Source organism: Camellia sinensis, chromosome 4, assembly GCF_055761805.1.
Source record: "Camellia sinensis isolate YWXY chromosome 4, ASM5576180v1, whole genome shotgun sequence".
In the NCBI taxonomy this organism is placed as follows: Eukaryota; Viridiplantae; Streptophyta; class Magnoliopsida; order Ericales; family Theaceae; genus Camellia; species Camellia sinensis.
The window spans coordinates 14,109,757-14,133,347 of NC_138964.1; the positions used below are offsets into that span (position 1 = coordinate 14,109,757).

The 23,591-nt window shown below is 36.4% G+C and overlaps 1 pseudogene across 1 annotated transcript; it reads left to right on the forward strand.

Annotated features, from left to right (window-relative positions):
• Positions 1 to 1,362: 1,362 nt before the first annotated feature.
• LOC114312719 (lysine--tRNA ligase-like) lies at positions 1,363 to 22,275 on the forward strand (annotated as a pseudogene). Its single transcript, XR_014366040.1, has 19 exons — positions 1,363 to 1,592; positions 1,777 to 1,852; positions 7,115 to 7,171; positions 7,332 to 7,497; positions 7,603 to 7,696; positions 8,668 to 8,753; positions 9,739 to 9,857; positions 9,935 to 9,991; positions 10,076 to 10,201; positions 10,325 to 10,607; positions 10,726 to 10,822; positions 10,936 to 11,092; positions 12,061 to 12,202; positions 15,634 to 15,704; positions 15,797 to 15,940; positions 16,185 to 16,236; positions 18,035 to 18,172; positions 20,169 to 20,265; positions 22,050 to 22,275. The product of XR_014366040.1 is annotated as a lysine--tRNA ligase-like (transcript).
• The last annotated feature ends 1,316 nt before the right edge of the window (positions 22,276 to 23,591 follow it).

Genomic DNA, 23,591 nt, shown 5'->3' on the forward strand with positions numbered 1-23,591 from the left:
AACCAAAAGCTACTTATCATTTGCAAAATATTTTCAATTTCTGTACTCTCTGTATTTAGATCATGTTGTTACATTTTCTCTCCGTCAAATTCCATTCATGTGGGGGATTGTTGGAAAAATGGTGTTTTATATGGCTTATTTTGGGCCAACTTTGAGGCCAAAATTGAGTGGGCCCCAAACATTTTTTGGGGTGGGTCCGAAGAGGTGACATGTTCCTTGCCGCGTGGCAAGTCACAAGGTGAAGACGGGACGTCAAAACCATTTATGAGTAAATGGGAAGTTAACGTCGTTTTAGGGTCTAACATTAATTTTTTTGACAAAATTCATTTGAATTTTTTCAAAAAAATTATTGTGGAAATTTAATTTAAATTTAAATTCAAATTTTCGTATCCTAAAGATTGTACCTCTTCTTTTATTGATTAAACTATTCAAATAGTTTAATATAAAATATCCCAACAATTCATAAAACTGTTCCACCAACGGTACTTTTTCAAACAATTTGAAAAAATGTTCTAAGCAACGGACAGATCACTATTCAAACAGTTATCTGTTTGAAATAGTGCATGCATCTGTTCAAATTAAATGTGCACCTTTTCACTTCAATTTGGTACCTGTTCGGGTCAATTTTTTGCCTATAAATTCAGACCATTTTCAGCAATCTTGGATACCGAAAATCAGTCTCAAAATATTCTTTTGCTGTCCAATTATCATCTTTGGTGCATTATTTTCCATATTTAATTTTAGAATAAATATTCAGAGAGTTAGAATACAGGTTTGGTTCGCCGAACAATTTATTTTGGAGTGCTACTACAAATTGGTTAAGATCATTATATCCTCGGAGATAAACGTCATTCAACTGTAAGCACCGTAGCACGGCGAATTTGTCTTAAGGATAGAGTGTTACACACTTGACTTGGTCTATCAATTTTCTTCAATAAATAAATTCGATACGTTATTTATTTATTTATTTAAATTTTGTTTCTATTTTATTTACACAGAAGATTGTTCTAACATGCACTAATTAAATCATAAGAATAAAATTAGAACTAATAAGTAGATAAGTACTACTATTATATGATTTAAGAAAAAGTCTCCCTCCTTTTTTGGAAAAATTACTATTCAGGTGTATTTTTTTTTTAAATAATTACATACAGATAAAAACGTTTATAAGTTTAATAATTAAAATTTATAAATTTTACCATTAATTTAAAAAGAAATTCAACTTTTACACTGACGTGTTATTTCCCAATAGCTTTCCACTTGTGTGGTAATTTTCTAAAATTTCCATTAAATTATAATTATTAAAATTTAAAAATTTTCCACTAATTTATTATTATTCTCCCTAATTAAAATACATTTCCCATTGAATTGTAGTATGTTTTTTCACCCACCACCATTTTGTGATTTTCTCACATTTTTCCAGTGGCTGTGGGCTTCATTTTCTCCAAAACCCTACCTTCTTCTGCTAACAAAAGCCCCCAAAACCCTCTCTCTCTCTCTCTCTCTCTGCTGAAAGAGCATCGATCAAAATCAATGGCGGATCTACCAGCGGGTGGGGGTTCTTATTCGGAGCCTGAAATTCGCAGCAAAAAGTGAGTTTTCCAATATGTTCTCTCTCTGTATGTATAAATAACACTGTCATTGTTCGCAATTGTTCCCATCTTGTTTATCTCTCTCAATGTATATGTATGTATGTGTATGATAGAAGTTTTTTCTGTAACGGTTATGCCATAAATTTGGTTTTGATTTCATTTTTATTGTGTGAGTTTCGAATAGTGCTCTCAAGAGAGAATTGAAGAGCAAACAAAAGGCAGAAGAGCGACAACGTAAAGATGAAGAAAAGGCAAAGCAGGTGCGGTACATTGATTATACTTTCTGTTGTTTTTCTTCGAGTCCAAAATGCTCTGTTTGGTTGCCAAGAAAATAGGAGAAAATTCGGTTAAAATCTTTGTTAAAATCTGAAATTCAGTTTTCTTAGAAAAATAATTACACTATGTTTGTTTGGCAATCTTGGGGGGGGGGGGGGGGGGGAACTGATTTGAATTTTGTTAAGTTAAGAGAGAAAAGAGAAGAAAATGTTGCGTTTTCTGTCCCTTCTGACTGTTAAACTGGAGAGAAAGTAAAGAACAGATAGTGAATCAAATCTTGTTTTATAAATAACTTTTTATGTTTTATTTCTTTAGTGCCTAAATTGACAATTTTGGTATTATATAAAATTTGTAATAGTTCCATTTCTTTTCTCTGCCAATGTGGGTTATAATATAACTCCATTTCTTTCCATTTATCATAATTTCTCTCCTCTTTAGTAATCAAACAAGTGATTAGGACCAAAAGAAATCAATCTTTTATTTTCTCTCCTAATCCTTCAATCCAAACAGATGCTAGAGTTATTCGGTCAAGTTGGTGGAGTGTTTCTTATTTCCATTTGTTTCTCGAAAGCCAAACAGAGCGTAGAATAAACTTGGGTTATAGTTTACCGGCTCTTTATAGTGGGTGTTTGGGAAGTGGCTATTTTAGAGGTTTTTTTGGCTTTTTGGCTATTTTAGTTTTTGTGTTTGGGAAGATAGGGTGGATTTTTATTTGAGTTATTGTATTGAAAAATGTGTTTGAAATGATGTTTGAGGTTGAAATAACAAATTTGTCCTTAACTTCACTTTTTCCAAAATTGGTCTATAGGGGCAAAAGTGTCATTTCAGCCTGTGGGACTAGGCTGGGCCTACCCTCTGCCTACCCACTGCCCACTGCCGGCTGCTTTGTTTTTTTTTGTAAGTATAAATTATTAGTTTAGGGTATTATTTGAGGCTATTTGGTTTTTTTTGTATTTGAGGCTATTTTAGCCTCAACTTTGGGTTCCCAAACACCATGATAATGTCAATTGGTTTATTTTTTGTTGAGACAAATTTGCTTTACAAAGAACCAGGGCTAAGAAGAGATCTTAGGCCTCGTTTGGGAACATGTTATTTTAGTAACTTTATGGCTAAAATATGAGGTAAAAAAAAACTAGTAGGTTTAGGATGATTTTTTGACTTTTTACGAAAAAAGTGCAAAATGTAAAGAGAAAATAGAATCTTTGACTTTTTTGTTTAGTTTATTAGCTTTTGAGTATGGTTTATAAGCTATTTTTTTTACTTATTACGAAAAGACGTGTAGAAAAGTAGCGAGATGATGTGACCCAAATAAGCCAATAAGTTGGCTTTTTTGGATGTTGCCAAAAGAGGGACTTTTTGGCTTTTAGGCTAAAATGCACGCTTGTGTGTCTATCTGGTACTGTGTATGTAAAACAAATTTAGGTTCAAAATGTAGCTTAGGAAAGTATATATTTACTTGAATTTTTAAAGTATTATATTTATCTAATTAAAAACCATGTCACATTAGTATATAATTTACGAAACAAATTGTAATCATAATTGTTACATGTCCTTTAACATAGCTGTTTGCATGGGAAGCTATATTGTGGGTATTTAAAAATGATTGGGATGTTTAGATAGAGTGAGAATCTTATTTGGTCTTGGGAGTTGTTCAGTTGATGGATTGCAAATAAATTTTGGCTTTGAATTATATGTTGATTCCAAGTTTCTAAAAGCTGTCCAACATCAAAATATTTATTCCTTTATGAATGGCCCATATAGGTTTATTGTGGTTTAATTTTTTGATAATTCAGATCCAGTTTTGATGAGTTATGTTAAAATTGATGTATTATTGATTGATGTATGTTATATTTTATAAATGGTGAGGGGCTCCTTATATAGGAGATGTAGTGGAGTAGGTGGTAGTAGGTGGTAGTGGTAGGTGTGTAGTAGGTGGTAGTAGGTGGTGGTAGGTGTAGTAGGTGGAGTAGGTGATGGTAGGTTTTAACAGCCCCCCGCAAACTCAAGGGGGATAGGAACTAACCAACTTGAGTTTGGAGAGAGTAACAAAACAAGAAAATAATCTGAAAAATAAAAAATGGATAGGAGACACTGTATGGTCGTGTCAGACCGTTGTAGAAGACTGTATGGTTATGGCAGACCGATGTAGAAGACAGTTTATGGGGTCATGTTGGACCGTTGTAGCAGACAATGTTGTGACAGTTGTTGTGACAGTTTACAGAGTCTTGCTGGACCCTTGTAGAAACTAACCGGAATCAATGTCGGGACAGTTTACAGAGTCTTGTCGGACCCATGAAGGAGCTAACCGGAATCAATGTCGGGACAGTTTACAGAGTCTTGTCGGACCCTTAAAAAGTCGCACCCTCAAAAGGTGTGCCCAATCTTTCAAAAGGCGTACCATCAAAAGGCGTGCCCAATCCATAAAAAGGCGTGCCATCAAAAGGCGAGCCCAAGTCATAAAAAGATGTGCCGGACATGATGGCGAGGCGCGTCACCACATTGGCTTGCGCACCCGTTTTGTCGTCTGGCGTCAAGTGGCGCGCGATGCGCGTGTTTGCCTTGGCTATTTAACCAAGACGGATGCTGAGGCTGAGGCAGAGGCTAAGACAAAAAAACTGGCTAAAAACCTCTGAGAAACTCTTCGTTGTCTTGAGAGAGATACTCTATAACACTCTGTAACCAACCCTTCTCTGAAACACTCAGCAACCTATAAACATGGCCTTTTCTTCCCGTCCAGCTACCCAGAACATGGCCTCCTCTTCCCGTGGTCTGCTCACGCTCTTTCCAGACCTGAACGAGTCCACAAGAGAAATAACTGGTGCGGTGGCCAGTGAACCTCAACCAAACACCTCTGGTTTTGCTCCGTTGAACTTTCCGATGCGGTCTGTGGAGCAAAAAATGGCGGTGCAAACTGATATGAGGCCAATCAGTATACTTTGAAGTCATGTGTGGAGACCATGACGGCGGTCACAAACTTGTCGCACCGGCTTCAGAGGAGGACAAATGAGGTGCAGCAGTTAAACGCCCAACTGGCTCTGCTCCAACGCATGTATAAGGATGCGCGAGCAGAGATAAGTGTGCTAAAGGCGGAAAATAAGGAGCTGAAGCGGAAGGCCACCGTTATGTTTCGATTTGGAGGTCCGCCATATGCGGCAGTGGAGGAGTATGGGGGAGTGAACGTGCTCGGTGGACAAGGAAGTACTGAGGGAGCACCGTCAAGAGCCGCCCAGGATGGAGGCAAAAAGAAGAGACTGGCGGCAGAGTAGATAAGAAAAAATCCCGCCTGTGGATGTGTTGTTTGTTTTTGTTGTTTTTTTTTTTTTTTTTTGTAAAATTGTGATCGGGGTTGATCTCTGAGATGAATAAAATATGGTTTGTTGTGCAAATTGGTAAATTGTGTTGGTTTTTTTTTTTTTTTAATATAATATAATAAAAAGAGATATATATATATATATATATAAAATAAAAAAAGTGGGGAATGGAATGATGGGTATGGTGATGATATAATAAAATAAAAGTGGGTATGGGAAAGAGATTAAAAGTGGTTTGGAGAAAATAAAGAAAAATAATGGATTTTGAAATCAAACGGAGGAGAGAGAGAAGACAAGCCCACGTGGGTGTCTTGGCCCACGGTTTTGTTAAAACCTGCGGGTTTTTTTTTTTTTAATAATAATAATAATAATAAAGAAAAAAATAAAGAAATAAAAGAAGAAAAGTAAAATGGGTTTGAAAAACTAGAGAGAGAGATGTCTCTGTGTGTCTGGTTTGCTCAGATCAAAGGAGATTGGAAACCAAGCAAACACATGGAAAGAGAGTGTTGTGTTTGGGTAATATAGTATAATAAAAAGATATATATATATATATATAGATATAAAATAAAAAACGTTAGGTAGTGGAGACATAATGATGATGATAAAATAGGATGATGGGGTTAAAGTAAAATAAAAGAAAATGATGATGGGATTTCAGAGAAAGAGAATGTAGGTTGAGGGTAGTGCTCTGCAAAAGATATATGGTTGGAGAGTGGGTCACATGGGTGAGTGGTGGTAAAGGAAGTAAAAGAAAAAATAAAGAAATAAGAGAAGAAAAATAAAAAGGAGTCGGTGATGTCGAGAGAGATGGGTTGGTGCAGTGAATGCAGCTCAAGAAATGCATGTCCAGATCCCTCCCCATGTGTGGGTCTTGGGAGAGAGAGAACCCGAGGCAGCCCATGTCTGTTTGTGAGTGTGTTGAGTGTATCAGTGTTTTTCCGAGAGGGAGAGAGATCAGGTTGAGAGAGAGAGCAAATCTGTTCAATCCCCAAACTCAGAGAGTGTGAGGATGGATCTGCGATCTTCAACTTTGGGGGAACTTTCGTGATGTGTACGCCGCAGAGGAAGGTGTGGTCTGGTTGGCCTCTCACACCCAGGAGTGAGAAGACGGTTCTGGGTCTGGTTCGGATTTGGATCCTAATTCAAACCCTAGGAATGGCGAGACGGGTTTGAGGGGTAAGGGTGTGGCTTTGATTGAGTCCACGACGCTTCCACCGATGGGTTTATCAGGCGAAAATGGTGGGACTAAGAAAGACGCGGCCTTGGACCGCGAAACAACTGTTGAGAAGATTTCAAAGCTCGAAAATGAGCTTTTTGAATACCAGTACAATATGGGCCTTCTCCTCATTGAGAAAAAGGAATGACTTCAAAGTATGAAGAGCTGATGCAAGCTGTAGAAAATTCTAGCGGACTAGGTTGAGGTCCGGCGGGCAGCTAAGGTGAGGTTGCCGCCCGCCGGGGAAGCGAAAATATTAGGTTCTAAACCTGCTCTGATACCATGTTAAAATTGATCTATTATTGATTGATGTATGTTATATTTTACAAATGGTGAGGGGCTCCTTATATAGGAGATGTAGTGGGGTAGGTGGTAGTAGGTGGTAGTGGTAGGTGTGTAGTAGGTGGTAGTAGGTGGTGGTAGGTGGAGTAGGTGATGGTAGGTTTTAACAAGTTAGATGTTCAACTTCCATATTTTTCAATTTATACAATTCAAGTATGTAGAAATATCTTGGGCTTTGTCATGGTTTCCCAAAATATATGGCACATGGTTGCAATTTGATGGAAGCAATGTGAAATTTAGTGCATGTCATATTTGGAAGTGTAGTTCTATTTTTGTCTTCATGGTCAGAAGTTAAGACTTCTATTATCTTCAAAGTAAGTTATATTTTCCATTCTACGTTCTGACAATGGTGCAATAATCTCTAATGGTGCTGACAGTCAACCTCCCAGGTTCAGAAACCCCAAGCGGCAGATGATGAGGACATGGATCCAACAGTAAATCTGTCTTGTTACCTGCTTGTCTCTTAGTTCCTAACTTAATAATTGTAAGTTGAATTTTGTCATTTTCCTCTCAAATATAACACAAGCCTTTAGTTTTTCTTGACCTTAATGCATTTTTCTAGATAAGCTAACTTTATGCTTTTTTGGCCTGCAGCAATACTTCGAAAATAGGCTGAAAGCCCTTGCAGCTCATAAGAGTGCTGGGATTAATCCCTATCCTCACAAATTTGACGTTTCAATGTCTATCCTTGAATATATAGAGAAGTATACATGCCTTAATAATGGGGATCATCTTGAGGATGTTCAAGTATCTTTGGCTGGTATTTAAATCTATAAATCTGAAAATATGTAGGGTATTATACATCATCATCAATGCTTTTTTTTTTTTCCCCCTGTTAATCGGTATTATATTTCTCTTTTGCAAGGACGAATCATGGACAAGCAATCGTCTTCATCGAAGTTGTTCTTTTATGATTTACATGGTGGTGGTGCAAAAGTCCAAGTTATGGCTGATGCAAGGTAGTTAATCATTGTTATTTATCTTCATCAAACAGGGGCCCCATCCGCTTGCTACTTTCAGATTCTTCATAGGATGAAGGTCACTGGGCGAAACATCTTTCATTTTGAATGAGGGCCATCTTAAATACTTGAACCATTTTCAGATGTACTAGTTGACTATTTTGAGGGATTGTTTTCTACAAATTGACCTTAGAAAGTTTCCATCAGTAAAAGTAACTTTTTATTAAAAGGTTTCAAGCTGAGCCTAGTTTGGAACTTATTGAACTTGACTATTAATTGACAAGCTTGAAGAAATGCTTGAGCATGGTTCTGCTATTTAAAATAACAGCCCATCTTCAGCACCATGGTTTGTTTGTCTGACCTATACGAGTGCTAGAATTTTTCTGGGGATGTATACCTTTTTGTTGTACTTTATGTAATAGTTTGGCATGTGCATCGTAATTTTAGTTGTAAATATTTTTTTAGCATAGTTTTGCATAGTTGAAGTGTAGAGTAGAGTCATATATGTGAAGCTGTAAAAGGTTTAAAATATGAAGTATAATCTGTTGTTCAGTCATTATCAGTGGCTCCCTTAAAAACTCGAATTCCTCATAGCTCTCTTTCTTTGGCTAGCAATAGCTAGTATTGATGTTTCTTCTTGGTACTACTTCTTTGAGCCCAATAAGTGAAAAAAAAAAAGAAAAGAAGAAATGCACTCATTCAGAAGTGCCAAGAGATTACTATTCCTTCCAAACTGATGTCCACAGAACTAACAAAAGCCTAATTATTCAATTTTAACATAAATTCATTAACAAAGTTTAATTGAACAATAACAATTACACTTCCTACTGCTCAATCATAAAGGCAGGGTCCTTGTTTCTTTTGCTATCTAAAATTGCGGGACTGCAGTTGTCTGTCTTTCATGACTGGTGAATTGTGATTATACAAGCTACAAAATGTAGGATACTACTATTTTATGATGGCTACTGCAGGACGTCGGAGATGGATGAAGCTGAATTCTACAAATTCCACTCTGGTGTGAAGCGTGGAGATATTGTTGGTGTTATTGGGCATCCAGGTTTGGAATACTTTACATATTATTAATTTTCAACTTCTGTTGGTATTTAATTATCTTGTATTGTTTATTGGGGAGGTAAATCATAGGCCTTGATCAATAAGTAATATCTATTTAAGTTCACTCGAAGCCCTTTCTGCCTCCACATATTGACAGAAAAAATGTCCTTTAGATACAGGTTTTTGTACTTGTGAGTTGGTTGCTCGATCATGGTAGTTAATTAAACGACTTTGAAGTAGGACTAGGATTAAATTGATTTGCATTACCTCTACTAGAATAAACACCCACATAAAATCTATTCGATCTCCATCTTGACTAAAAAATTCCAGTTAGGGTGTAAGGAGGTGTCAATTCATTTGATAGATACTTAGGAAAAAAAAAAAGAGAAAAAGAGCCTATTGTAAACAAGTCAAGCTCACTTGAGGCATGAGTAGGGGTTGTTAGAGCTGAATCTAGGTTTGTTTATCAGAAAAACATGCTTGAATGAGCCAATTCTCTAACCGTGCTCATAAATAGCTAAGTTCATTTGCAACCCTAAATTGACATAAACACTTGATGAATGCATTGGCAGCAAGTTCAGAGTCACTTGTCCCTCAAATGTCTTGCTTTAAGATCCACACCCTAAAGCTTGTCGCCGGTCTCTGTCATTACATCCAAATGCTTCCTCTTTCATTAGCTTTGTAACTAAGACACCATGTAAGGAATGGCAACTGACGGGAAATGAATGAAGCTGAAATCTCCAAACGTTTGGTAAATACTGAAAGATGGCCTGTTCTTTCTGTTGTTATAAACTCTTTCCCTAAAACTTATAGCAGGTCCTTTTTATTTTTTTATTTTTTTTTCCCTGGTCAATGCAATAATGCTTTTAGGAGCTTCGTGTAGTAGATGCTGCAGTGGATACATTTCACTTCAGATTTGTATATTTTAATAGAGCTTATTTCGTTAGTATTTTGTTTCTTTTCTAATGCCTTCTCTTCCCTTCTTTTAGGAAAAAGTAAAAGGGGAGAGTTGAGTGTTTTTCCACGATCATTCTTAGTGTTGTCCCATTGTCTCCATATGATGCCAAGGCAAAAAGCTGTTCCTGGTTCGGAAAATGCCAATATAAAAGTGAATAGACTTCGTTTTGTGATAAATTCAATGTTTCGAGTTCTTTTGTTGACATAAAAAGTTTTTTTGTTGTACAGGATGCATGGATCCCAGGTAGTGCCCGGGATATAGATTCTTACACACTAAAGGATCAGGTATCAAATAGTATTTGAGCAGTTTGTTTAGTTATTGCTGCCCCGACCTAAAAAATGTGCTGAATTCATTTTGTTTTATGCTAGGAAACTCGATATCGTCAACGGTACTTGGATTTAATGTTGAACATGGAGGTTCGTCAAATATTCAAGACCCGAGCAAAGATAATTTCTTATATCAGAAGCTTTCTTGACAATCTTAATTTCTTGGAGGTAAAGCTGTATGTCAGTTGTCATGATTCTTGCTTTGATGGCATATTATTTTTGTCAACTCAGCTCCATTTTTTATTATTATTTTTGTCTGTTGATTCATTATGTTGTCTCCACACTTTTAAGGTAGAAACACCCATGATGAACATGATTGCCGGGGGAGCAGCTGCTCGTCCTTTTGTGACCCACCACAATGAACTGAACATGAAGCTGTACATGCGTATTGCACCTGAACTTTATCTCAAGGAGCTAGTTGTTGGTGGACTGGACCGTGTCTATGAGATAGGAAAACAATTCAGGAATGAGGAAATTGACTTGACGCAGAATCCTGAGTTCACTACATGTGAGTTCTATATGGCTTTTGCAGACTACAATGACTTGATGGAGCTTACAGAGAAAATGTTGAGCGGTAAGTGACAATTTTGGGCATAAGCATGCTCGTTCCTTCCTCCGTGTCATTAATTCTTTTAAAAGTATTTGGTTCCCTCAGTTTATAATTATTTTAAAATTATGTTAAATTAAAACAGGGATGGTCAAGGAACTTACAGGTGGCTATAAACTTAAATATCATGCGAATGGGTTGGATAATGACCCAATTGAGATCGACTTCACACCTCCTTTCAGGTATGTTGATGTAGGCAATGCTTGTGTTAATTAAATTGACTCAATATTGTCCCTTCACATCACTCTGAAAATCTCATTTAGAAAAACTCTTATCTGGTTTTTAACTTTTGCAGGAGGATTGATATGATAGAAGAGTTGGAGAAGATGGCAAATCTCATTATACCCAAGGATATTTCGAGTCTTGAAGCTAACAAATATTTGTCAGATGCATGCATGAAATTTGATGTCAAATGCCCTCCTCCCCAAACAACAGCTCGTATGCTGGACAAAGTATTTATCAATCATCTTTGCTTTCTCTCTGCTAAACATGTTTTTATTGTTGTAACTCCTATTATTAACCATTTGATAACCAATGTTCTGGCCACGTGGATAAAATTTGTTTCTACCTTTTGGGGAGTTACTAAGTTTGACTCTTCAGACTCCATAGTAGCTTGAATCGTGTGTGAGCTTAGGCTTTAGGTTTATGGAGAGGAAGAAATGGAGATGAATTTCCTAAATATTAAGGACCAGTGTGGCTTTACTCTTATCTAGTGGATGGCTTCAAATAATGATTTGTTATGGTCGTTTCTGACATTTTATTGATGCCACAGTTGTAGTCATACAGTTTCATTTTGTTTGCTGAAAAAGACAGTTATAGTCATACAAATTAGTCTTGTAGCATGAGACATGAGAGTAAGATACAAACTGGGAGTTAACTAGTGGTTGGCTAATAAAGGAAGGAGGTTAATAAACGATTTTACCTGCCAAAAAAAGGCTAATATAGCAACTTTATCACTCTCCAATGCTATATTTTTGAGTAATGATGATTTTGATTTATCATTGTGTGATTTGATGCTAATCAGTTTAGTCCTGCTTTTGCCTTTGAATGTGCCTTGGGTGATTTTCATTCTTTGCATACATAATGACCCCACATACACATCCTGGGTTTTTACTTTTTATTTTTTCATTCAGGTTTAGTTTTTAAAATTCAGTTAGCTATCATAATCTTCAAATGGTGCAAGTAGTTTCTATTCTTTCCATTAACCAGTGTGTTTGTGATCTTTTAGGTCTAGTTGTTTGTTTCTATGTCCACTTTTATTCGTAGTAACATTTTACTCTAAAAATGTATCTGAATATAAAAGTAGAAGTCTTGTATGGGTTTGTTTTTGATTTCTACATAACATGGATGTTGCAATTTAAAAATGTGGCTCAGATTTGTATGTTTTATATGATTAATGATTACATTTCTGTGAGTGCAGCTTGTGGGGCACTTTCTGGAGCAGACATGTGTAAACCCTACTTTCATTATTAACCATCCGGAGATAATGAGTCCATTGGCAAAGTGGCATAGGGCAAAACCTGGCCTGACTGAACGTGTTGAATTATTTATCAACAAGCACGAGTGTAGAAATTTAATGTATAAAGAGAAATAGAGAATTGTATTATTGATTGATTTATATTGATTTTTTGTATTACAATGATTCATGATTCCTATATATAGAAGAGGGTGAGTGTGTAGTAGGTAAGGAGTAGGTGAAGTGGAGGTGGTAGTGGTGTAGTGGGTTAGGTTTAGTGGAGTAGGTGAGGTGGTAGTGGTGTAGTGGGTTAGGTTTAGTGGAGTAGGTTTAAGTGGGTGAAGTAGGTGGAGAGTAGGTGGATTTTAACAGCCCCCCGCAAACTCAAGGGGGATAGGAACTAACCAACTTGAGTTTGGAGAGAGTAACAAAACAAGAAAATACATAAAAATAAAAGAGGATAAGAGACACTGTATGGTCGTGTCAGACCATTGGTGAAGACACTGGATGGTGGTGTCATAACGTTGTAGAGGACACTGTATGGGGGTGTCATAACCATGTAGAGGACACTGTATGGTGGTGTCATAACGGTGTAGAGGACACTGGATGGCGGTGTCAGACCGATGTAGAAGACAGTTTATGGGGTCATGTCGGACCGTTGTAGCAGACAATGTTGTGATAGTTGTTGTGACAGTTTACGGAGTCTTGTTGGACTCTTGTAGAAACTAACCGAAATCAATGTCAGGACAGTTTACAGAGTCTTGTCGGACCCATGAAGGAGCTAACCGGAATCAATGTCGGGACAGTTTACAGAGTCTTGTCGGACCCTTGAAGGAGCTAATCGGAATCAATGTTGGGACAGTTTACAGAGTCTTGTCGGACCCTTGAAGGAGCTAACCGGAATCAATGTCGGGACAGTTTACAGAGTCTTGTCGGACCCTTAAAAAATCGCACCCTCAAAAGGTGTGCCCAATCTTTCAAAAGGCGTGCCATCAAAAGGCATGCCCAATCCATAAAAAGGCATGCCATCAAAAGGCGCGCCCACTTCATCAAAAGACGTGCCCGACAGAAAGCGTCGAGCCATCAAAAGGGGCGCCTGACACGCGGCGATGCACGTGATTGACAGAGCGCGTGTCGGCCTCGTTGTCTCTGTCTTTATAAACCAAAGCGAAGTCTGAGGCTTGGAAGCATAACAAACCAGTTGAAACCTCTTCGTTCTCTGTAACATTCTGTAACTAACCCTTCTCTGAAACACTCAGTAACCCAAAAACATGGCTTCTTCTTCCCGTTCAGCTACCCAGAACATAGCCTCTTCTTCCCGTGGTCTGCTCACTCTCTTTCCCGACCTCAACGAGTCAACAAGAGAGATAACTGGTGCGGTGGCCTGTGAACCTCAACCAAACACCTCTGGTTTTGCTCCGTTGAACTTTCCGATGCGGTCGGTGGAGCAAAAAATGGCAGTGCAAACGGATATTGAAGCTAATCAGTATACATTGAAGTCTTGTGTTGAAACTATGACTGCGGTCACAAACTTGTCGCACCGGCTGCAGAGCAGGACAAATGAGGTGCAGCAGGTAAACGCCCAACTGGCTCTGCTCCAACGCATGTATAAGGATGCGCGAGCAGAGATAAGTGTGCTAAAGGCGAAAAATAAGGAGCCGAAGCGGAAGGCCACCGTTATGTTCCGATTTGGAGGTCCGCCATATGCTGTAGTGGAGGAGCAGGGTGGAGTGATCGTGCCCAGTGGAGTGGGAAACACGGAGGCAACACCGTCAAGGGCCGCCCAGGACGGAGGCAAGAAGAAAAGACCGGCGGAATAGGCGAAAAAGTGAGGTCGGTGGGTGGCCGTCTGCAGAAAAGAAAACAAATCTTGTAGTGTTGTGGTTTGTGTTGTTTTTTTTTTTTTTTTTTTTTTTTTTTTTTTTGTTAAAATTGTGATCGGGGTTGATCCCTGAGATGAATAAAAGATGGTTTGGTGTGCAAAGCTATATGGTATGAATGGAATTTGAAAAAGATTAAAAAATAATGTGAAAGAAAAATAAAGAAAGAAATAATAAAAATATATTGAAATCAAAATGAAAGATGGGGGAAATAAGGAAAGTGGTTTGGAGAAAATAAATAAAAATAATGGATTTTGAAATCAAACGGAGGAGAGAGAGGGGACAAGCCCATGTGAGAGAAAGAGGGGAAAAATGATAGCCGATGCACCCAAAAATAATCTAGCTGCTATCCACAGGCGCTTAGGGGAAGGAAATGGTAGCAAGAGACGGCCAACACCATATATGGCTATAGCAAAGAAATGGAGTATCAAGCTCAATGGGCTAGGATTTAGACCAGAGAGTAAAGCCACTGGTCCTGTTGAACACACACCTCCAAGGCTCAAATAATCAAAACATGCTTCACGCATTTCCTTCCTTGCTTGATCAGGAGATGCACAAAACACCTTATACAGGGCTCCAGTCATTCCTCCACCAGTTAAAGGATGACGCATGTTGAAAGCATCACTTATTAATAGTGCTCCAGGAGTAGGGTAAGGAGCAGCTGGCATACTTCTATTGGGCATTGTTCTAATACTTCCCTTATCAATTGCAGCTATAAATGAATCATGCAGCTCAGGTGGAACCTGGGGAGCCACCAGAGGGAAGCAAAGCCGAAGGCTGCTGCAAAGCCGAAGGCTGTAAAAGCGAAAAAGGAAAAGAAGGCTCCGGCTAAGACAAAAGCTGCTGCGCCAAAAGCTAAAGCCGCTGTGAAGCCCAAGCCAGCGGCAAAGGCCAAGCCAGCTGCGAAGCCAAAAGCTGCTGTGAAACCGAAGGCTGCCGTGAAGCTGAAAGCTGCAGTGAAGCTCAAGGCTGTGGCGAAGCCCAAACCAAAGCCGAAGGCGAAGGATCCTAACAAGAGGCAAATGAGCATGGAGGAGAAGCATAGATTGAGTGTTGGGTTGCAGAGTTTGCCCCAGGAAAAGATGCCACAGTTAGTGCAGATTATGAAGAAGAGGAATTCACATTGGCCTCAAGAGAGAGGATTTAGGCAGTGATGGGAAGGTATGTGTAGAAAATAAGCGGAATAGGTTGAGGTCCGGCGGGCGGCCAAGGCGAGGTTGCCGCCCGCCGGTGAAACGAAAAATACTAAGTGCTTAACCTTGCTCTGATACCATGTAGAAATTTAATGTATAAAGAGAAATAGAGAATTGTATTATTGATTGATTTATATTGATTTTTTGTATTACAATGATTCATGATTCCTATATATAGAAGAGGGTGAGTGTGTAGTAGGTAAGGAGTAGGTGAAGTGGAGGTGGTAGTGGTGTAGTGGGTTAGGTTTAGTGGAGTAGGTGAGGTGGTAGTGGTGTAGTGGGTTAGGTTTAGTGGAGTAGGTTTAAGTGGGTGAAGTAGGTGGAGAGTAGGTGGATTTTAACAATGAGGTATGTGATTTAAGCTAAAGATTTCTAGTTTATTTTTATGAATCGTGGTCTTATACATGTGTATATACTATATATTGCTTTAGTGTGTGCTTTTTATTATCTATATTCTGTACCTCAGCTTTGCAATGCATACACGGAGTTGAATGATCCTGTGGTACAACGGCAACGGTTTGCTGACCAACTCAAGGTATCAATAATATTGTTTGGAATTGAGTCTTATTGATATCTCTGTCATGTTGCATATGTTCTTGACTGAACTTTGTATGGCGAAAATTTCAGGACTGACAATCAGGCGATGACGAAGCAATGGCTTTGGACGAAACATTTTGTACATCTCTCGAGTATGGTTTGCCTCCAACTGGTGGTTGTGGATTGGGTGTCGACCGACTTACAATGTTGTTTACAGATTCACAGAACATCAAGGTTTGTGTTTTACCTTTGTGTGGCACTGTGCAAATGTTTGTGTTTTCAGTTTCTCTTTTTGGTTGTTCTTTGTGGTGCTTTTTTTTTTCTTTTATTGTGTCATTTTTTTGAATTTACGGATGGTGTTGGTATGGTGGGTCATGGGTTGGGCTCTGTTTGGGTGGATGCTGGAAGTTTCACATTATATAATAGAAGTTCTTTGTGAGCTTTTTTATTCAATTTTTAAAATTTATTTATTTGACAGGAAGTTTTGCTCTTTCCAGCCATGAAACCCCAAGATGAACCTCCTACTAAAGGTAAACAATCTAATAAATTTGGACATGTGTCTTGTATGGGTTTTCAATTGGCTGATGAGGAAGCCATTTCCACATTTTCTAGCGCATTTGTGATCCACATAATGCATATTCTTGTCAAAATCAAGCACTATATTAGATTTTTAGGCTGATTACAATCAGCTGTCTTGGCTTAAGGGTTTGTATTGGTGAGTTGAGCAAAAGGAGCAAGAATTATTATTTTTTTGTTGGTTTGAGCCATAGAAAACAGTACCTCACACGTCAGGGTTAATTTTGTAAGGTTTTGGAAGAAGGGTCAGGAAGGATGAATTAGGTCTAGGCTTAGCTGAGGCTTAAAAACCAACTTATTGGCTAAAAAATGCCCATTTTGCTAATTAAATGTGATTCACTCTTGAATAAGTCAGGCACAGGCAAAAGCCCAACCATAAGAAGCCTACTCTACAGTAACGAGGAAAATTACGCAAGTACCCATCATAAAAAAAATCATTAATTTCCAAGGTAAGTTTTTAAATTAGAATCCCACCAAATAATTATTTTGGGCCTTCGAATCTGGTTTTTGCTCTCTTTTTGGAAAAAATTTCTAGCCTATTTGCATTAATGTGTGCTCCAAATAATTTGTTGATTTTATTATTATTATTTTTTAAATTGGCTTCTAACATCATTTAATTTACTTTCTTCAGCAACAGCAACAGCATAGGATTGAAATTTTGAATTCATGACACTTTTTTTTTTCCATCAAATCTTGAGATTGAGGGCTACTACCAACTTTTGGTTCAGAAATTTTGTTTAGTATGAAGTCATCATATCATATCTTATAGACAACCATGGCTGCTCAGGGGCTCTAATTCTTTAACTGGTATATAGGGTTGGTAGGGTTTCCCTCTTATGTTCAATGCAAAGCCTTTTATTATATGACCAGAGATTTGAACTATTCTCTCTCTCTCTCTCTCAATGCTCTATGGTTTCTCATAGTAGTTTTGACACTGGATTAAATGCTCTATGGTTTCTCATCGTAGTTTTGACACTATTAAATCTTGTTACATGTAATGTGAGAAGTTTGTCATTGCTACACTTGATAACTGTTAATACTAAGGGCATGTTTGATTGGATGGATTAGAGCATAGAATTGGGATTATTAATCCGTGGGCCTAATTATCTTATGTTTGTTTTAACATTTTGGTTTAGGATTATTAATCCAATGGATAATTAATCAAACAAATTTGTAGGATTATTAGTAATGGGGTAGGGGTGAGATTATTAATCCAAAGGATAATTTATCCTATTAATCCAATTGGATAGTGAATACCACACTAATTTAATAGGATTATTAATACCTCACTATTAGTCTTGTGAATCAAACATGGCCTAAGTGTATTGAAAATGAATCTTTCAGCTTTTTAGTTATGCTCTATTTGGTTTGGTTTAAAACATTTTCTGGATAGCATTTTCATGTGTATGGTTGTGACTCTTAAAATGATGTATTGGTTGTTATGGTGATGTTTTAATGTTAATTTTGTTATATTATTATTTTTTTAATAAAGGGAGCCTTTTTAGTAAATCCACTCTCTAAGAAGACTATTCCATAAACCCTATAGTGTTTTTTACTATTCCATTAGGTCCTATTTCATATTAGAAGACCAAAATGCCCTTCCCCTCTTCCTCTCTCTTTTTGAATCAAATAATCATCCCTCTTCTCCTATCTTTTTGCAAAAAATCACGCACTGTATTTCCACCCTTCCGAAAATCCAAAATTGTATTCCATATCGTCTCACCCACACATCTCTTATTGTCTCATCGTCAGCTTCGTCATACCTCCGCCATCCGTCTACGAAAACGTGGAAATCACCATTGGTGAACATCTTAAAGTTTCATCTTCGTCAAGATCACCATCGACGACCATTTATGACAACCCAATCGTTGATATTGGCAAAAAGAGTAGGTAATCTCACCAATTTTGTTTTTAAATCCTAAATCTCTTGTTCAAATTACACCATTGTGAACTTTCAATATCCCCTGTTTCTATTCATACAATGTGTGGAGCTTCATATTATGCCCTAATCGTGAATGTGAACCCCTCAATCCCAATTCCTAAGTATATGGTTTTGTTCACCCAAAAATAATGCAGTGGCAATTACATTGTGTTGTCAAAAGCTGTGAACATTCACATGAGAATGAAAAATGTCGGGCCAAGCCAATTGTTTTAGATGTTGTTGTTGTTGTTGTTGTTCTTGTATGTTTTAATCAAGTGAATCTCCTATACACATTTCATCAATATAAACTTCCACAATAGTGAGCTTCATAATATATGGTTTTATTCATTCAATATTTGAAATTCATATTATAATTGTTATTGCCCTTACTATTATTGTTGTTAATAGTAGTGGACATTCACAGGGAAGTCAATATGTTGGGCCAAACCAATGTTTCAGATGTTGTTATTGTTATTGTTGTTGTTGTATGTTTTAATCATGTAAATATCCTATTAAAATTGCATCAATATGAACTTTCACAATAACCCATGTTTTTATTCATTCAATGTGTGAACTTCATATTATTACTGTTATTGCCCCTACTACTATTGTTGTTAACAGTAGTGGACATGCACAGGGAAGTCAATATGTTGGGCCAAGCCAATTGTTGCAGATGTTCTTGTTGTTCTTGTATTGTTTGATCATGTGAATGTCTTATTCAAATTGCACCAATATGAATTTTCACACATATCCCCTGTGTCTATTCATATAATGTGTGTAATTTCATATTGTTGCTGTTCTTGCCCATAAAATTGTTGTTGTTAACAGTAGTGAACATTCACATGAAAATAAAGAATCATGATTCAACTTACTTGCGTCAGATGATGTGGGTATATATAATTATGTAGTGAACATTTATAACATGTGTAAATTGCTTAGTCATTTTGTGAATATTCATCACTATGTTTATCACTTATGTTATTCCATGTTTGAAACTGTATTTCATTTTGTGAACGTTCGCATCTATCGGAGTGTATCAACTCGACTTGGAGACCAAATGTAATCACCTTTTTTTGTGTAATCAAATTATATATATATTTTTTTGTCTCAATGCAAACTTTCTTACTTGTTGCCATTGTTATTTTTTGTCCTTGTTGTTCATGTTGTTGCAGTTATTTTTCCTCTTTTTGCTGTTGTTGGTATTGTTGAAATGATGTGAACTCCCAAATTTGTTGCTTGTCCTAGAAAACAGAAAATTATCATTGTTTCGGATATTGTTGTTGTTGTTGTTCACATGATGTCAATATTCACATAGGGACCATGTCCTGAATAAATTTGTTATATGATTGTAAACATTGTGTCAAGCAAATCCCCAAATAAAAACGTTTCTTCTTGTTGTAGTTCAATTTTGATATGAACCTTGACATTGTTCATATTTGTTCACTTAATATTCACATCACATGTGTACACTGAAATTATGTGGTTCGTGGTTACTGAATGGGTGATGTTGTCATGTTATTTAGTTGTTTATAGCCACTATGAATATTCACATTAGTGCTATTTGCTTATAAATATATATATATATATATATATATATAATCATTGTCTTATTGTAAATTGCTGTAACCAAATGTTGATGTGAAGTTTAACATTCCCTTCTATACACATAGACATATCTAATATTATATGGATGTGTAAATATTAATATTTGGTGTGACCACTCCTATTGTACCCTTGCAGTAATATGAATATTCACATCCCTAATGATGTGAATGTTCACATTATTATGTTTGTCACATAAATAATACTTTGTTGCTTTTGCTTATATGAATATCGTTGAATGTGAACATCCACATTGACTAATAATGTGTTGATGTCAATGTGCATACCTATCCTACCAATTCTATTGAAATCAAATTTAATGTTCATATAAACACTCACTATTTGTGCATGCTTATGTAACAGATGTTGCATCTGAATTTTGCACAAAGAGGAAGAGAGAGAAGTATAATGCCAAAGAAGAGAGCAACACCCACATCAACATGCGGCATGTCAATTATCAATCAAACATGGGTAAATTACACTTACCTCCCCTGAGGTTTCTGACAAATACAGGGACCTCCCCTGTAGTTTCAATAATTACAGTAACCCCCCTTACTTTACCTGACATTGTACAAATTCCCCCAATCCGTCAATTATACACAAACGACGTTACTTTTGTATACAAAATGACCATATTACCCTTTTATTTAAGTGTAAAAAGACGAAAATACCCTTTGATTGTAGTGTTCAACTTTTATTTTTATTTTTATTTTTTGTTCTCTCTTATCTCATCAAATCGAAACACCAGACAGAGAGAGAGAGAGAGAGAGAGAGAGTGAAGCTCGCAGAGCTCGCAGGTGCCGCTCCTTCCGCCGTCTGTCTTCTTCCTTCCGTCGCCACCATCTTTCCTTCTCATTTTCTTCTGCCGTCCACCGCCCGCCGCTCGCTTTTCCTCTCCTCCTCATCTTCTTCGTCTTTTTCTGAAACCCTAGCCCTAGATATATGGTTTTGAGAGCGGTGGTGGACGATGATGGCAGAAGATCCATCAATGATTTCATAGAAGCAGATAAGTTGTGTATTTGTATCTTTTTTTGCTAATTTAGTGTAAGAAAGTTGAAAATTTTGCTTTAGATCATTTGGGTGTAGATTCCAAACATCACTAATTAGTGTAAGAAAGTTCAAATTTTTGCTTTAGATTAGTTAATGTAGATCTAGAATGTGCTCTGTAACGTTTGATTTTTGAAATCCAAACAGACAGCGAAATATATACATATAAATATATGTTGGGTTTCAATTCTTTGCTAAAAATCCAAACAAGTGTATATGTATATATGCAAAATATATGTATTTATATAAACATACATCTGGTAGACAAATTGTTCCAATGTTTATATATTTGTATATATATATATATATGTTAGAAGAAAAAAAATTATTCCCATGTTTGAATGTGTGTATATATACATATATCTGTTAAACAAATTTAGAAATTAATTTAATTAGATTTTATTTTCTTTGCTAGAAATCAAAATATATTTTCATGGGTTTCAATTCTTTGTTGAAAATCTAAACAAGTGTATATGTATATATATAAAAATATATGTATATATATAAACATACTTTTGGTAAACAAATTGTTCCCATGTTTATATATTTGTATATATATACATATATCTGTCAATATATTTGTATGTATATATATCTGTTAGAAGAAAAAAAAATTCTTCACATGTTTGAATGTGTGTATATATATACATATATCTGTTAAACAGATTTAGAAATTAATTTAATTGGATTTTATTTTCTTTGCTAGAAATCAAAATATGTTTTCATGTGTTTATATACATGTATCTATTATGTGGTTGTTCTTTGCTAGAATTGTGGATATTCTTCTTTACATGAAAACATAATTAATCTATTCATGTGTAATAAAGTTGTTCTTTAGATAAAGGTTTCGTGTGTTTGAACAAATAAAGTTGTTCAAAAAATGTTTTCGTGTGTTTAAACAAAATTCCTTGTGGTTTTCTTTAGATAAAGGTCTTCTTTAGATAAATTACACAAATGACAGTACAGATTCCATCTCTCTCTGGTTTTCTCAACAAGGTACTTGAGGGCATTATAGACATTTCAACGTATATCTTTGATGACATCAGCAGTTTCTGTTAGTTTTGTGAACGGAAGTCAAAAAATGGGGGAATCTGTACAATGTCAGGTAAAGTAAGGGGGGTTACTGTAATTATTCAAACCACAGGGGAGGTCCCTGTATTTGTCAGAAACCTCAGGGGAGGTAAATGTAATTTACCCATCAAACATTATAGGCTTAGTAAAATTGATGACAAGCACCAATTTTTGAGATCCTCAGTTGAACTATTTGAGGCAAATTTTGTTGTTCGATAGTTGGGGTTGTCTACCATACACTAGCTATACCAAAATACAGTGCCAGTTTTTTTTTTTTTTTTTGGTAATTTTGATAACTTGTAGTTGAAAACACTTGACAACATATATATAAATCAATGATATATTTCTCACAGACCTGTGTTTTTGATGGTATATTTGGTGTTGATGTGTTGCGTGTGGTAAACAATATAAACTGTGAACATTCACATCTGTTTCCTTATGCTGAAGTTTATGTGAATGTTCACATTATAATTTCTGTTCAATAAATGTGAATGTTCAAATTATGTCATATGTTTATTGTGGTTTACTACAGATGTTAATATTCACATTATACATTAATTAGGTGTATGATCTATGCACAAATATATTAGAATTAATGTGAATTTTTACATTTTCATTGTATTGTAAATATTCACGTCATACTGTGGTTGACTACAGATGTTAATATTCACATTATACATTAATTAAGTGTACGACCCATGAACAAATATATTAGAAATTTGTGTGAATGACATCGTAATTCATGTTAATGCCCATTTTCAATTAATGTGAATGTTTAAAATATATCTTATGTTTACTATGATCGACTACAGATGTTAATAGTTACATTTTACATATGTAGGGTGTATGATTCATCCACAAATATATCAAAAAAAAAAAAAAAATATTGACTACACACAATGACAGTTGACCAAACAATATTCTAAACAATATGAAGTGTAAACATCCATATCTGGTCTCTTATATTGAAGTTGGTGTCAATGTTCACATCGTAATTATGTTAAGGCCCATTTTCAATCACATTATGTCTTATGTTTATTGTAGTTGATTACAGATATAAATATTCACATTGTACATAAATAAGGCGTATGATTCATCCACAAATATACTAGAATTAATGTGAATCTTCACTTCTATTTGTTACATTGTGAATATCACATCATTTTTGTTCCAAATAAACATTGTGGATGGCTGAATAGAACAGTCTGACATGAACTTTAACATCACAATTGCATAGTGATAATGAACACAGTGACAATATATACACTATCTATATATTATCATGATTTCGGCGAAGGTGCGAGTTGAGGTGGGGTTGCAGAGGAGAGAGAACGAGCAGATAATGTGGAAGATGGAGTAAGAGAGGTGGCGGTGGTGGGCAGCGAGATCGGAGAGGAGAGAAAGAGAGAGAGTGTGGCGAAGAGAGAGAGGGTAGCGGTTTGGTTGGGGAGAGAAAGAGAGAAAAGGTTTGGAGGAGAGAAGAGATGGTGGCGTTGGAGGTGGAAGGGTTGAGGATGAGAGATTGAGTGAGAGATAGAGCTTGTAAAGAAGTGGAGGTAGTTGTGGGTTGGTTGAGAATTTGCTCGAATTTGGCACGAAGTTGTTGCTCCATTTATGGAGTTGGTGTGCTGTGAAGTTCTCTGAAGCAATTTGAGATGATGGAGTTGG